The sequence below is a fragment of the Poecilia reticulata genome, chromosome 6 (genome assembly GCF_904066995.2).
Source record: "Poecilia reticulata chromosome 6, P_reticulata-male-v2, whole genome shotgun sequence".
NCBI classification, from domain to species: Eukaryota; Metazoa; Chordata; class Actinopteri; order Cyprinodontiformes; family Poeciliidae; genus Poecilia; species Poecilia reticulata.
The window spans coordinates 28,441,719-28,456,257 of NC_088835.1; the positions used below are offsets into that span (position 1 = coordinate 28,441,719).

The 14,539-nt window shown below is 40.0% G+C and overlaps 1 long non-coding RNA gene across 1 annotated transcript; it reads right to left on the bottom strand.

Annotated features, from left to right (window-relative positions):
- Positions 1-5,481: 5,481 nt before the first annotated feature.
- Positions 5,482-9,217, bottom strand: LOC108166358 (uncharacterized). The gene is made up of 3 exons (XR_014087728.1): positions 7,874-9,217; positions 6,887-6,978; positions 5,482-6,670 (listed from the first exon to the last, which is right to left on the bottom strand). It is a non-coding gene; the product is annotated as an uncharacterized LOC108166358 (long non-coding RNA).
- Between the last annotated feature and the right edge of the window lie 5,322 nt (positions 9,218-14,539).

Sequence of the window (14,539 nt, forward strand, 5' to 3'; positions counted from 1 at the left end):
TTTTCCAGCTGTGGCTGAAGGACTTTAACCCCAAACCAGAGTCACATGTCAAAGAAAGTTATAGTGGGGATTTTTTACATGCAAACTTCAGATTACAAACATCGCTGATTGGAGTGGCTCCTCCACCGATCAATAACTGCAACTGGCTTTCGACCAGAAAACGATAACAACAGATAAAGTGGCTGAAAGCAAGAAAGAATGGAGACGTTTGTAATTTATATCAAGTTTATTTGTGTTGCACTTTTCTGTAACAAGGCAGTTCAAAGTGCTTTACATCATAAAAACATAACGCAGTAACCAATTATAAAAGAAGCAGTAAACGTTACAATTTCTCAAATCCCATCATCTTGGCTACTTGAGAACCTTGAAATGCTTCTAATGGAGCCGCATCTAGTGGTGCGTTCACACCAAACTCGCTTTGAGCACCAGGTGTGTCTGGTTTACACTCAAAGTCTATGTGGCGCGTCGGACGCATTGAACGCGTTCGACGTATCAAACGCTCCAAACTGCTCAAATCGCGCCACAACGGGCCCTCGACGTGCCTCCACATCGACTCTGAATGTAAACCAGACGCACCTGACGCTCAAAGCTGCACTCATCTTTCCCCAACCACAGCGAGTGGAGTTTTCAACCAAAAAAGGACTATTTGTCTAATCTGCTTCAGTTGAGGAATTAGTTGAGGTGGTTTGGGCATCTGATCAGGACGCCTCTCTCTGCAAGTTTTCCAGGCATTTCCTGATGGGAGGAGATCCAGAGGAAGACCCAGAACTCACTGGAGGGAAAATGTTTCCCATCTGGATTGAGAAATCAATCCTTGGCATAAGGATGACTGGGGCTTCCTTCAAGACCGGCTGAAGGGTTCAGAAGTGGAAGACAACAGAAGACAACGTATGATGGATACAGAGAAAGATGGGTTCTATTGAATACCAGTGCAAAATTCACACATTTTACTCTGCATGTGCTGTACAATGGCTGCTGGAAAAGACAAATGTTTTGCTGATGACTTATCATCCAGAAACCACTTGCTGCCTTTTTGCTGGTTGTGCAGGAGTCTCCACTTGTGCATTTCAAAGTAGTACAGTTATAGGACTGCTCATGTTTGCAGCCATTTTCACATGCAAGTACAAGCTGCAAGCAGCATCTTAACTGGATTTAAAGTGACAAGAGTCCTTATAAAACAGCTCATTCTGAAAGGAGGTCAAAATAGCAACTAAAATCTCATTATCTGAGAATTATGTTGTGCAAAAAATGTAATGAACATGTTTTGTGTAGACCATATGCCTATTCTAACCTGTTCAAGGAAGTAGGTCACATTTAATTGCTAGCTTCTTCTGCAGCAACGTTTTTAATGAAGGATTCAGTTTCTGATTCTTTATGAAATATATTGTGTGAAACTTGAGTGAAACTTTAACGGTGTCACGCGCCGTCTTGATACAAGCATCAACAAATAGTCTGTTTTCCACAGGTAAGTGTCAAAGTAAAGTCCCACAGTTGTTTATCTGGAGCAATGCGATCTAACATAACAACTGAAAGCAACTTTGTGTGTACAGGTGTCGTGGTGGAGGGTTGCTTGGGCAGAGAAAGCAGAACCAGTCAGAACAATGAGGACAAATAAAATGGCTTTGTTCCCAGAACCGCAGCTCTACCCTCGGCCACCAACCTCCCACCACAGCCGCTGAAGCCTGAGGACAGCAAACACAGCAGCCTGTCCGTAAGTTTCCCTCCGGTCCCCGAGGTCGCGCCATCTCTCAAATGTTTGTGTTTCACACCGCTAAAATGTTTGTGTTGCACTTCCCCCAAAATAGCCTCAGCATGTTTAACAAGTCTGCCAAATGGATCTCTAAGGGTGGCTGCAGATTCAAAACGAAACCTGTGATTATTAGCTTGGCGTGGACGTGACCATCTCATGCCGTTTGTGAGGAACATGCAGACGATGCACATGTAGATTATAACTGATTTCCAATGTCTGCCTTTAATCTTGCTTCAAATAGTGAATTGCTTACCGTTTGCAGACGATTTCTCTAGCAGTAAGTATTGGACCAGTATTGGACCAGAGGAAGCATGTTGGTTTCAAGCCTTCATGGAAGAGTTTTTGGGTCTGTGGTGACAGCAGCTGCACTGGAAGAAGAACCAGCACAGTTTGTGCAAAGATGATCTAAAGTCAAATTAATATCACGTGACGTCAACAGTTTTAAATGACGTTCAAAATTACTTTTTATACTTGAGCTTTGTGCAGACCTTTCTGGGGATTTATAAAAACAAATATCTCTGCCGTATTGTTTAATAATGTTGTACACTTGACTGGTTTCAGAAAGGTTTTCACCCGCACACACACCCCAACATGCCAAACCCATAGGGGGCAGCGTAGCACATAGTCAACACCTGTGTCAGCCAATCAGATTGCTTCAAAACAATCACAGCTTCCTGTTAGGAATTCAATATGGCGCCAGGAGGTTCATTTGTGTGAACAGACATATAGGTTAAACTATTTTTAATGAAGTTATTAAGACCAAAGTTGATTGGGAATTGTGTCAAAGCACATTGATATACTGACACATTATTTGTTGCTGACTTTATTTCTGGTTTCCCATGGACACACTCAAGCACAAATATCTCCACTTTGGTCAGAGATTTTATAAATAATTGTTTTTAGAGATATTAAGCTTCATTTTTGTGTGTCTGTCTGTCTGGAGCTGCTGTTGCCTCCAAGAGTCAAAGCTACCAGCCAAAGTTCTCACTACTCTAACAGATATGCATCTCCGGATGACAAGTTAGCGAGCTACTCAACAGGATGAGGTCCTGATTTAATAAAGCAATTTACACAAATACTATACAATCTTCAGATTTGCTTTTCCCTGGGAAATTTTGCTCTTGACACAAGCAGCTTCTCCACACAGTGTGCTGAAAATGCCAATAAAATGGCCACCGGGCTGAACCACATGCCTCTGATTGGTGATGTAAAATCTAGTGTCAAACCAGCGAGGGCAACTAGAGAGGCAACCTAACTAGTCATCATCAGTCTGTGGATGGCAGCATTAACAGGACATTTTCTTTAATTGGCAGATTTTTAAGCAATGATAGAAAAATTTGAAGGCCATCCGTCGTTTTTATGGATTCCTTCACCCACATGCATGATCGCAGTGCAGACATTTTCAACTTTAGACCCGGTCGGTAAAAACCAATCCCATTCGAGTATCATCTCTAACATGGACAATAAAACCAGCGCATCTTATTTTCCCTGAAGAGTTTTGGACAGGAGGCTTTGGAGTGAGTCTGGTGCTGGATTTTTGTGTCAGCAAAAATCCATCGTTCAGAGAGTCTTACCAACTTCTGATCACTTGATTTGGAGGAATGTTCCCCGATTTCAAAACTGCCGGAAGTGCCGCTTGTAATCCCAGTGTCCAGGTAGGCAAAGAGCGCTGATTCTTCCTCCAAATCAACATCAAAACTTAGAGACATTTAATAAAAAACCTGAATAATTCAGGTTGATGGGGCCCAGGATGAAGCTGTGAGACTAATTTAAGTGCAATCGTTTAATTTAATTATTTATGTGTCGTTACTGGGGCAGAAGTTAGTGGGTTTTGTCAGTGCAGATAAAAAGTTACATGTATTCATCTGCTTAATGTGTGATGATGACATGATGTGGATTCTCTGTTCAGTATTAAACTGAATAAATTAGCATTTTAGAAATGAAATGATTTTATGACTTTCTTTTGATGCCGTCAGTCAAAATGGCTGACAATGAAAAAAATCTGAAAAACGCAAAAATCATCTTTGTAGATCTCTGGAGTTCATTTTGTGAACACAAAAACGCTTTGAAAGAACCAAGGCAGAAAAAGACACAAAACAGTGATGACAGATGAATAAATATGAAAATCCCCAATTAAAGTAAAAAATAAAAGCACGTCTTGCTCTGTTTGACTTTGGCAACAATAAAATCCAGTGTGCTTTCCTTGAAAGGTCCAGGATTTCATCCTGTGCTAGGGTGGAAGCATGTGATTTTTATTTTCAGTCAGCTTTAAAGCTTCAGAGGTTGTTCAAGTGAGAACATGCCTGTGGACAGAAGCGACAAATAGTTAAAAGTAAGATTTATGTCCGCAACCCCCTGCAGGTAGAACCAAATACCAGCCCAAACCCTCAAACTAAGTCTCATGTCACATTTAATCACATAGCAAATCTGCTGCACTAGTAAACTGGGGTGTTTATAACTTCCATGACACATTTTATATCAATTATTGAAGAAGATGCATCCACTTCTTAGCACAACTTGCTTACAATAGTTTATATGTGAGGCTGAAGGCTGGGAAAGCCTTTTCACGTGGCTCATAAAGACCACAAGATGTTCACAATAAAGGCCAAAAACACAAAGATACGCTGTAATGTGGCGGTGATCAGAGGACGGGAAGCAACTGAGGACAACTTGGACAAAACGCAAGTCCATCACTGAGGACAAACATCATGAAGGGAAATTTAGGGAGCTCAAGTCATGTTTTTGGGAGGAAGCTGGAGTACCCAGAGAGAGCCGACTCATCCAAAGGGAGAACATGCAAACTCCACATTTAGATCTACGCAATTAAATATAAACAGCAGCTGTGACAAGGGAGGAAAATATCACGATTTTCTTTTACAAATCAAGCGGAAATGTTGACTCAACATTCAGCCGTTTTCAACCATCTTTATCTGAATTTTCCTGTTTTCAAAGATCTGTTTATATATTTATATAAATTATGCACATTTACATTACAGCTGCAACTCTTTTATTTTGGGGTTATTTCTCTGTCCTCTAAATGAAACTTTATTCATTTAGTGCTCATCTTTCTTCCATCTTTGTGTTGTGTTTAAGGTTTAAACTCAGACCAGAGCTTGGAAAGAAAACGAGAGAATTTATTAACAAAAACTGAAGATTTACCAACACAGACGCAGGCAAAAGTGGAAAAATGTGAAAAAATAACTCGTATAATGAAGGATAAAAGAGGTGAAATGATAATAAAGGGGCAACCATTGAAGAGAAATGAGGATGGGCAAACAGAGAAAGAGTAAATCTGAAATTAAACTCAGATGAACAGTTTAATTTGCAATTTTAATACACAAATAATAATAAACCAAAAACTTAGAGGAATTAAATACCAGATCTAAGTAAATAGTGCAAATGAAAGTCGAGGCTCAAATGCTTCTTAAAAATCTACTTTCACTTTTTAAACGATGGACTTCTGTCAAGATTAAGCTACAAAAATTCAAAGATAACTTTTTATGTTTCATTTATAAATAAATGATTAAGATTAACATTTATTTAAAAACTTTATTTATAATGGTGATTTAAACTGTTGGCTATTTTTTAATGTCATTTTGCTTTTTACCTGCAAAATGCTAATATTTTTATAAATATGTTATATATTTATTTTTAGATTTTTTATATATATATTTAAAATATTTTAAATATGCATATAAATATTTGTATCAATATTTTTTATTATTCGCCTTACACTGGATTTTTTAAATCAATCTGAGTAACAGTGAGTTTTTCATCTTTACTATGAAAAACGCCGCACCAGTCAGTGAATCATTCCCGTTTTCTCCAGGATATTCCAGGGTCGTCGCTCATCGCAAGCATTTAAAACCCACAGAGTGACGCCGGCCTGATTCATTCCTGAACACGACAAACTGCGTCCAAACGTGGTTTTAAAACCGACCACATCCTGCTGAGACCTCCAGCGCTGCGACCCGAGGTGATGCATCTCCTCCGCACAGCGAGATAAGGCTTTTACTGCAGCAGGAAGAAAACTTTGCCTCTGGACTGCTGGGCCACATGAAAGGAGCTGTTGGAAATCACACCTTGGTTCTGGACGGAGGGCAGAACCCGGCGCTACTCCGACCTCAGGGACTGTTGTTGTTGTTCCAGCAGACAGTAAATCCCATCGATGTTCGCCGTTTACAACCCGCAGCGTTTCCCCCTCGCTCCCAGATGAAGATCTTGAAATAAATTCAGGTTCTATTAGTGCAGCTTTATTCTAAAAAACTGACTCTTGTAAAACTGGTGGTGTATTTTTAGTCACTCATTTCAGAAAGGGAAAATAAAATCATAATTTAGCAAAAGGAATCCACAAATCATAATCATAATTTAAAGAAAACAAACTTTACTGGCCCTGAATGAATGTATTCAAACTGAAAATTGCATTTTTCCATATTTCTCGGTGTAATTTTCTGCTACTGCCACAACAGATGAATTCATTTTAAAGGTTGCTGTTTGTGTGCGTCTTTATTAAAGGTCCCACATTTTGAGGATTTCTCAGAGTTCAAAGTCATGTTTGCGGTAACTTTCCTCAGCAGAACTACCATGTTTTTGGTTACATTTAAATAGCTGCCGAATCTGGTAAAGACCAGATGACATCTGTGATCTCCTGATGTACAAAACCGTCAGAGGAATCACAAGAGGATCTCACAGTGACTGCAAGTTAAATGAAGACAGGCTCAGCGATGACTGCGTCAAAATGACAGCAAAACCGAACCCAAAGAACATTTGACCGCAAGACGAAACGACACAGAAAACAAAAACAGTCCATCAGTTCAAACATCTCAATGATGGAAACGAACCTCTCTTTGTGGTTTGGCAGAGTCTGTTTTCTTCCAAAGGAAAACAAAGAGAGGAGAGAAGAAGAAGAAGCTTTCAAACCTGCGGAACACATCAACAATCATTTATTTGGAAAACAATACCTGGAAAAAGCCCGGATATGTCTTCACTTCAGACGTGATTTGAAATATTTTGGTTTAAAGTGAAAAGTCTCCGAGTTCAGCAGATAAGAAACAGACGTTCACACGGCACATATGTGACTATATATCTGATTTAAAGAAAACAACCTCTTTGTTTTGGGTTCTGAAGTAAATTTACCATGATTCTTTGTAGATGCGGCTGTTTTTGAAGAACTGTTTCTGGGGGGCATCATCCTGAAGTCCTCCCGGTTTACGGTTTCATGTGTTTTCCTAAGAGATAAAGTGAGAGGGGAGCTGCTTCTCCACATAAAGGAAATAAAATGAAGTTGTTCATCTTCTGGGCTCCTTCATTTGGAAAAACACAACTCTGTAGATCAGAGCTTCTCAAACTTTCTCAGGCCGATTGGTTACCATTTACCCCCATTTAACAAAAACTCACAAATATATATAACCTGAAATGAAAATATTAGCCTCTTAACTTATTGTCTTTGTTCATCCTAATGTTAAGGGTGGTATTGCTTTGGCAACTATAAAACTACTGGGGGTGTTTTGAGTTATTCACACTTTTTGAAAGTATAGATTCTACTTTTTTAAATCAGAAAAGTTCTTTACCACAAAGGTTTGTGCACTAATAACATATTAGGGCTATTTGTAGTGAAGAATCAAGTAGACTTAAGTTGCCTTGGAAGCCAACATACATTTTCTTTCAGCCAGTAGTCCAATAGAAATAATTTCATTTTAGGTGTTAAGATGCAGTCAGTCAGCGTGGGGCGCAGCGCTGCTTAGCCGCTCGTCACCTTCATATTTCATTCAGCAAAGCCGCCGACGGAGACTTAATGTTGAAAAACTGAAGTTCTGCAGCTCACCTGAGAAACTTCCCACCTGTATCTACAGATTTTCTTTTATATGACCCAGTTTTAACCAATGTATCCATTATTATTTTTAAGCACAGTCCGTAGGTAAGCTAACTGTAGCATCACTCTCTGAGCTGATGTCACAGCACCTTGTTTACATGCAGTACTTTGCGGACCACTAGGGGGCGTCGGCAAACCACAGTTTGAGAAAGACTGTTCTAGCAGAACCATTTCTACGTCTGCAGATTTTCCAAGCCTCCATTTATCAGCCACTAACAGCAAATCCAGAGTCACAATCTCTAAGTGCAAACCTTCAAACGATGTCCTGAAGGCGCTTGGTTCCGGATCAGATGGACCAGATTCCCTCTGGTCAACAACATCTGTGCAGTTCTGCTCCCTCCCTGGGAGGAACTGCTAAGCAAAACATAAATACATAAAGTTAAATACACAACAGAAATAAGATGTTTCTCCTTCCAAAACATCACAAACACATCTGACTGCATTATTATTTAGAATAACCTGCTACGTCTCCAACCAAAACTAAAGATTCTGCACATTTCTCCTCTTACATCCCAACATTTAAACATTTAGCTTCACGAAACTAAGACTAACCAGAGGCCATCATAATACGGTCGGAGAGGGAAATAAAACAAACAGCAGCAGTGAAAATAAATGACCCTCGAAGCCGGAGAGGTTATCAGGAGAGAGTTAAGCCAAACGCTTACTGATCGCTCATTTCCTGACCCGCCTGCACTAAACAGGCCAAGGGAGGCAGCCTCTGCTTATTCAGACTTAAATTAAACGGACGGATTCATTTCAGCAGAGGCATGTGAGGAAACCGAGGTCCTAAGTAAATCAGACTCGAAGTGAGACAGCAGAGAAGCACTAAACGTCCTGCAGCTGCGGCCCGCAGTCTGATAACGAGATGACAGATTTACTTTGAGGCTGAAAATCAAACAAAGCACATAACTATGAGACGAGAGCCTGATTTATACACAGCTCATTACTCCCAGCAGGATCACACACACACACACACACACACACACACACACACACACACACACACACACACACACACACACACACACACACACACACACACACACACACACACACACACACACACTGCTGCTTAACTTTGATCAGATTCTGCTGCAAACGTTTATTAGTTCAGGGTGTTTAAAGTATCACTTATCTTTGTTAGCTTAGCACGTTGGGACAGAAACATTCTACCACTTAAACTTCCTGCCTCCAGTTTGATCAGCTTTTTATAAGAAAAATAAAGTTTACACTAAACGAGAAACTCTCCACTCAGCAGGTGCTATTAAAGGGGCAGTGTTACGTATTTTCACAGCAGATTGTGCCATTTTGTAGCACAATTAAGTAATTATGTCACCTTCAGTTGTTAAAGAAATGTTGTATTTGTAAAACATGACTTCGCAATTTAACGCCTTGTAGTTCCCACAGGTAAATTAGCCTGGAATCGAGTAGCATTAGCGATACTTAGATGACTTTAAGGCTCTTCCTGCTCTTCCAGAGAACCAGTTCAGCATCTAACAGGAGCACATCTTGTAAAAACAGTCAGCAAGTCCTTCATGCTTGCTTAGAGCCATAAAATGAGGAGGAGGATGTGACTAACTGTGATGATGAGAACTGACTGCAAGCTTCATTGATGTAGCAATGTAGCATGATGCTACCGCTTTAAAGTCAGCCAGAATCTCTCAGGACTGTTTACATTGCCTTCCTGAAAGAGATTGCAAAGCTTCTCCAAACAGTACGTCTGAAACGCAGTGACAGATCAGGTGAAAGAAAGAATAGATGGGAGGTTTGAAATGTGCAAAAAGAGAAAAGAAGGCAGGACTGAGTACACCACCCTGTGGGACTCCAGTAATCAGGACCAAAGGTAAAGCTGCAGCATGTAACTTTTACTAAAACATACCGTTTTACATGATTCCATGTTGTGAGATTATGAAACAGATAATCTGTGAAAAGATCGATCTCCTCTACCCTGAGCTATTATTGCCATCTGCAAAAAATGCACTAAAAACAACCAATCAGAGGCAGGAGGAGGGTCTTAGCGCCGTCAGTCAACCTCGTCAACAGGCTGCTAAATGTGCTAATGGTGGAGAAACAACTTGCAGTCATAGGAAAACTATCCGCTGTAATCTGTGACTATGCTAATTAGCCTGAGCATAAACGAGGTGGTACCGAGGTTATGAGCAGCGCGGCTGAAGCTTTGCTTCCTGCTCGGGAAAGAAAGCATCGGAAACCGTTCAAATGTTGAAGACTGCTTATAAAGATGTGTCAAGCTCAAGTTTACTCGTGGTTCACCCGCTTTAAAAATGGTGAAATGTCAATTGATGATCAACCGCTTTTTTCCCGAGCAGGAAGCAAAACGTCACTTCTCAACGCGCTAAAACTTCTCCATGAAGAAAAATGACGGCTGGACAAAACAGCTCTTCCAAGAAAATTCACTGCTGGTAGACGAAACCTTCCACATCAACTCTGCTTGGCACACTGATTGAAAAGGCCTGGTTGAACAAATAACTAGCGGCGGAATCGTGTACTACGAAAACTGCGCATGCATCAGCGTCATTCTGGAAACTTTTGGGTACCCCCACATAGTGCCACACACAGGGGTGATTGACAGCGCTAAGACCCTCCTCCTGGCTCTGATTGGTTGTTTCTAGTTAGAACTGGGAGAAAATACAGGACTTTGATTTTTTTGGTTCATCTCATGACAAACTGTCACAACATGATGACAGAATCAACAAACATGTAAAATATATTTTTATAAGAGTTATGTACTGAAGCTTTAATTGTTTGAGTACCAGGGACATGCTAAGAAAAAAATATGATAAGAATAGGTTGAAACAATACAAGAATAAAATCAAAACATTCCAACTTTATTCTCATGTTATTCTGACTTTATTATTGTAATATCTTCTTATATGACTTTATTTTTGCAATATTATGGCTAATCTGTGAATTTTATAAATGTTTTTCTTGGTGCTGCCCTAAGACTGTGGTAACAGTTTCATAACAATATGTTCTTTTTACTTTGTGAAATCCTTTCTTCTGCTTATAAAAAAGAAACAAAGTAACTTTTACTCAAAATTTGTAGTTGGGAACTTTCTACTTTCACGTAACATTTTATAAAGGTCGGTTTGCTTGTATTCAAGTGGAATTTCATAAAGGTAACTACTAAAACACATCGCTGCAGCAGCATTCCCCTGCAGAACGCCTTGGGCGACGTGGTCGTAAAAATCCTCCAGGTCCGCGAAACATTCACTTCCCCAGACGTTGAAGCTCTCAGAGGGAAAAAGGTTTGGCTCACGCTCCTACATCCAACACCAGAGCATCCTTTCCCTGGAGTTAACTTTCCCGGAGAAGCTGTGACGTGTGGTTGCCTGCTCTCTCAGATCTCTCTTTACAAAGTAAAAAATCTTTCCCTGGAGGAGAACTTGAGAGATGACCTCTGAGCTGCGCGGTAAGGGTTAGGAAACTTCACGGTTTAACCTCCTCCACGTCAGTGTGACGAGGGGAAAAAAAACAAAAAAACAAATGACAAAAATGTCCTTCTGAAATCCTTTGAAAGGCAAAAATCACAAAGACCAGAAGTTGCTTTGAAGCCATCAATTCCTCCCGGAGTAAAGAAAACATCAAACCGAGTAGCTGACGCAACCAATCGTCTTGTGACAAACTGCTTCTTTCAAACAGCTTTCATGGTCTCTTATTGGATTTTCATGGCTGCCAGTGAAGGATTAGACATCTAACATATCAGGTGTGTCTGTGATTTAATTTGCCTAAAGGTTGACGCCACTAAACAAGCTCCACAATGATCTGAAGAAGAAGAACCTCTGGTGTTTATCCAAGCATTTAGATGTTTTTCTGTTACGTCAAGTTTGGTGCAGGAAGATAAAATTAGCTCAGTTCTGATTCACTTGAGGATTCTTAAGTCACGCAACCTGTTGGTGTAATCTGATTACAGTGGAGGTCACTGTGAGGTTCCTTTTGTTGGCCGCTTTGATCAAAATGCCAGAGCTGGAGCTAAGGCTGCATTCACACAAACCCAGTTTAGTTCGCTTTAATCCAACTCCAGTTTGTTTGTTTGGAAAGTCCGGTTCGTTTGGCGAGGTGTGAATGCGCAATAAAACTCTACTTGGACCAGAAAAAATAACTGGTTTGCCTACTAACCTTGGTCTCGGCTTGGTTGAAGTGAACTCTGATGCCATAACAAACGCTCCAAAAGCAGGAAGCGTTGCAACAAAAACAAAAGCGAGAGTCTAGAGCGAGAGGGAGAAATGGCTCTTACTTTTTCCAAAAACAAAAGAGAAAACATAAAACCGCTCAAATCTGACTTTACTCTATTTCTGTTTACATTTTGTGAAGGAAGTTTGTGTTGTTTCCTTCAGTAGTTCTTAGTGCAGCGCCCCCACAGGTGAGGAGGGGAACAGCTTTGGTTGATTTTACAGTGCAGCGTGAAAGAGAACTGCAGCAGCTGAAAATGTAGCAAATGTTGCATTTTGTCCCCCAATCGAACTGAATCTACCAGACTATCAGGTGTGAAAGCAACCCAAGGCTGATTTCAACAGCCCTGTTTAGTCCGCTTTAATAGTTTGTTGGAAAGCGCAGTTCCTTTGCGGATGTGGTGTGACCACTCAGTCCTGGTGTGAATGTGTAATCAAACTCTGATTGGTGCCAAAAAAGCAAACTGTGATCTGCCTACAAAATTCGGTCTTGGTTCGGTTGAAGAGAACTCTGGAGCGGTTCAAATGTTTATGTGAACGCCAAACGTACCGGAGATTGCTCCGAAAACAGGAAGTGGACTCTAGCGCAGGGAATTCTGGGTAAATTTGACCAAAACAAACATGCTAGTACAGCACTAGCAGAAGAAATGGCTTGTGTTCTTTAACGAAAGAGAAATCCTACAACCACTAATCATTCTCTGCTCCATTTTTGTTTACATTTTGTGAAGAAGGAAGTTTCTTCTTCTGAGGTTTTTGTGTCGTTTCCTTCAGTGTTTCTTGGTGCAGCGCCCTCACAGGCAACAGGTTTTGGTGTTTGGTTTACTCCAACATGAAGCAGAGCGGCCAAACATGCCAACACTTTTTGGTCTCATCTGTACAAAGAACATTGTTCCAGAAGTCCCATTCTTCATTCAGGCGCAGCAAAACAAAGTCACACTTCCATTTTCCTCTTGCAGAGCCGCTCTTGTTCACTCTTCTCCCTCCTCGTCCTTCAGTGAACTCTAAAACTTAACTTGCTGCAGGACAGTAAATTCTGCCATCTTGATTCAAATCACTTTGTTTAATTTACAAAACCCAACATAACTGATGGTATAATAGAAGGATGGTTTTATGAACACTGTTTATTCCTGCTGGTGTAAATTTGATCAGTCTGGGTTGTTGGGGGGACATTTTTTTTTATTTTTAACTTCAAAATGTTCCCATCTCTCAGTAATCAACTGCTTCATGTTCCTCTACTAGCAAAAATAGATAAAGGTTGCTTGGAGGCTGATTGTGCAAAAACGATATAAAGTCTTATGAGGCTAAACAAGGTGAGCGGGTTGAACCCAACACAGCTTCTCCTCTACTTTTACCTCATTTTCATGCTTTGTTTTTTTTTTTTTTTGGAACACTTTCTAAAATATGTTTATAGTCCTGAGGACCAAATGAGCAGCAATTCAACTTCTCTTTTCATCTGAAAAACAATAAAACTACCAAGCACACAATTACATGACTATAATTAGAAAACAACATCCAGAAACATCACGCAAACACACACCGCCATTTAACTCGGTCAAGTGCAAAAACAGCTGGAGAACAGAAACAGTTTAGATAAATCTGAACCTTAAGCAACGTCTGAACCCAAAACACAAACAGTGCGGGGGTCACAGACATTGTGCATTCATCACATGCCGGCTGCGTAATTTCAGAGTTGCAGTTTTAGCAGCGTAAGCAGACATTCTGTGAATTTTGTTCATGCTCAGAGCAGCTGTGAAACAGCTTCTGTGGGGGGATGCAGAGTGATGGATGAGCCGCCGCCGTCACCGAGGCGACCCCCTGCTGTCACCGAGGCGACCCCCTGCCGTCTCCGAGGCGACCCCCTAGCATCGGGGCACTGCTGCGGGTTTAAAGGAGACGACACAAAGATTAATCCAGGAGAACGTTTCTCCCCCCATCAGGAGAAAAACTGACTCTTCAGAGTTGGTTAGTTACATTTACTGAAGTTTTGAAAAAATGTACTTTTAAGAGGTTTTTACTACGCTCTACTTTTTACTTTTGAGTAATTTTATTATGAAGTATTTCTACTCGAGTAAAATTTCTGGATTTTCTACCCACAGAGTGAAAAACAAACATGTTTTAACCAAAAATGTACCAGATTCAGAGACACCTGCAGTTTCAGTCAAAGTTTCATCAGTTTTTTATTGAAGGAAACTGATTTGGAAACATTGTTTTTTCCCTCCTGGTTTTATTTTTGTTACTTATATGAATTATTGTCATTTTGATGTTTAAAATATCAAAATTTCCACTTAACTTTATATTTTGGTCCATCTGATTATATAATTTTTAAATATTAAATGATTGATAATTTGATCAGTTACTCAGTACTCGAGTAGAATTTTTACCAAATACTTTGACTTGAGTAATTTTATGAAGTATTTCTACTCTTGAGTAAAATTTCCAGATTCTCTACACACTGAATTAAAAACAAACATGTTCAAACCCCAAATTCACTATTATGATTATTTTGCCTCATTTTGTTATTTAAAATAAACTTTTCTCATAACTTTATATTTTGGTCCATCTGATGATGTAATTTCTAAATATTAGATGATTGATAATCTGATCAGCTCCTCAGTACTTGAGTTTACTTTTAACCAAATACTTTTTCACTTTTACTCGAGTAAAAATAAGTTGTGCTCGTCTTACTTGAGTGCATTTTTTGGGCCCTCTTTCCACGTCTGGGATTTA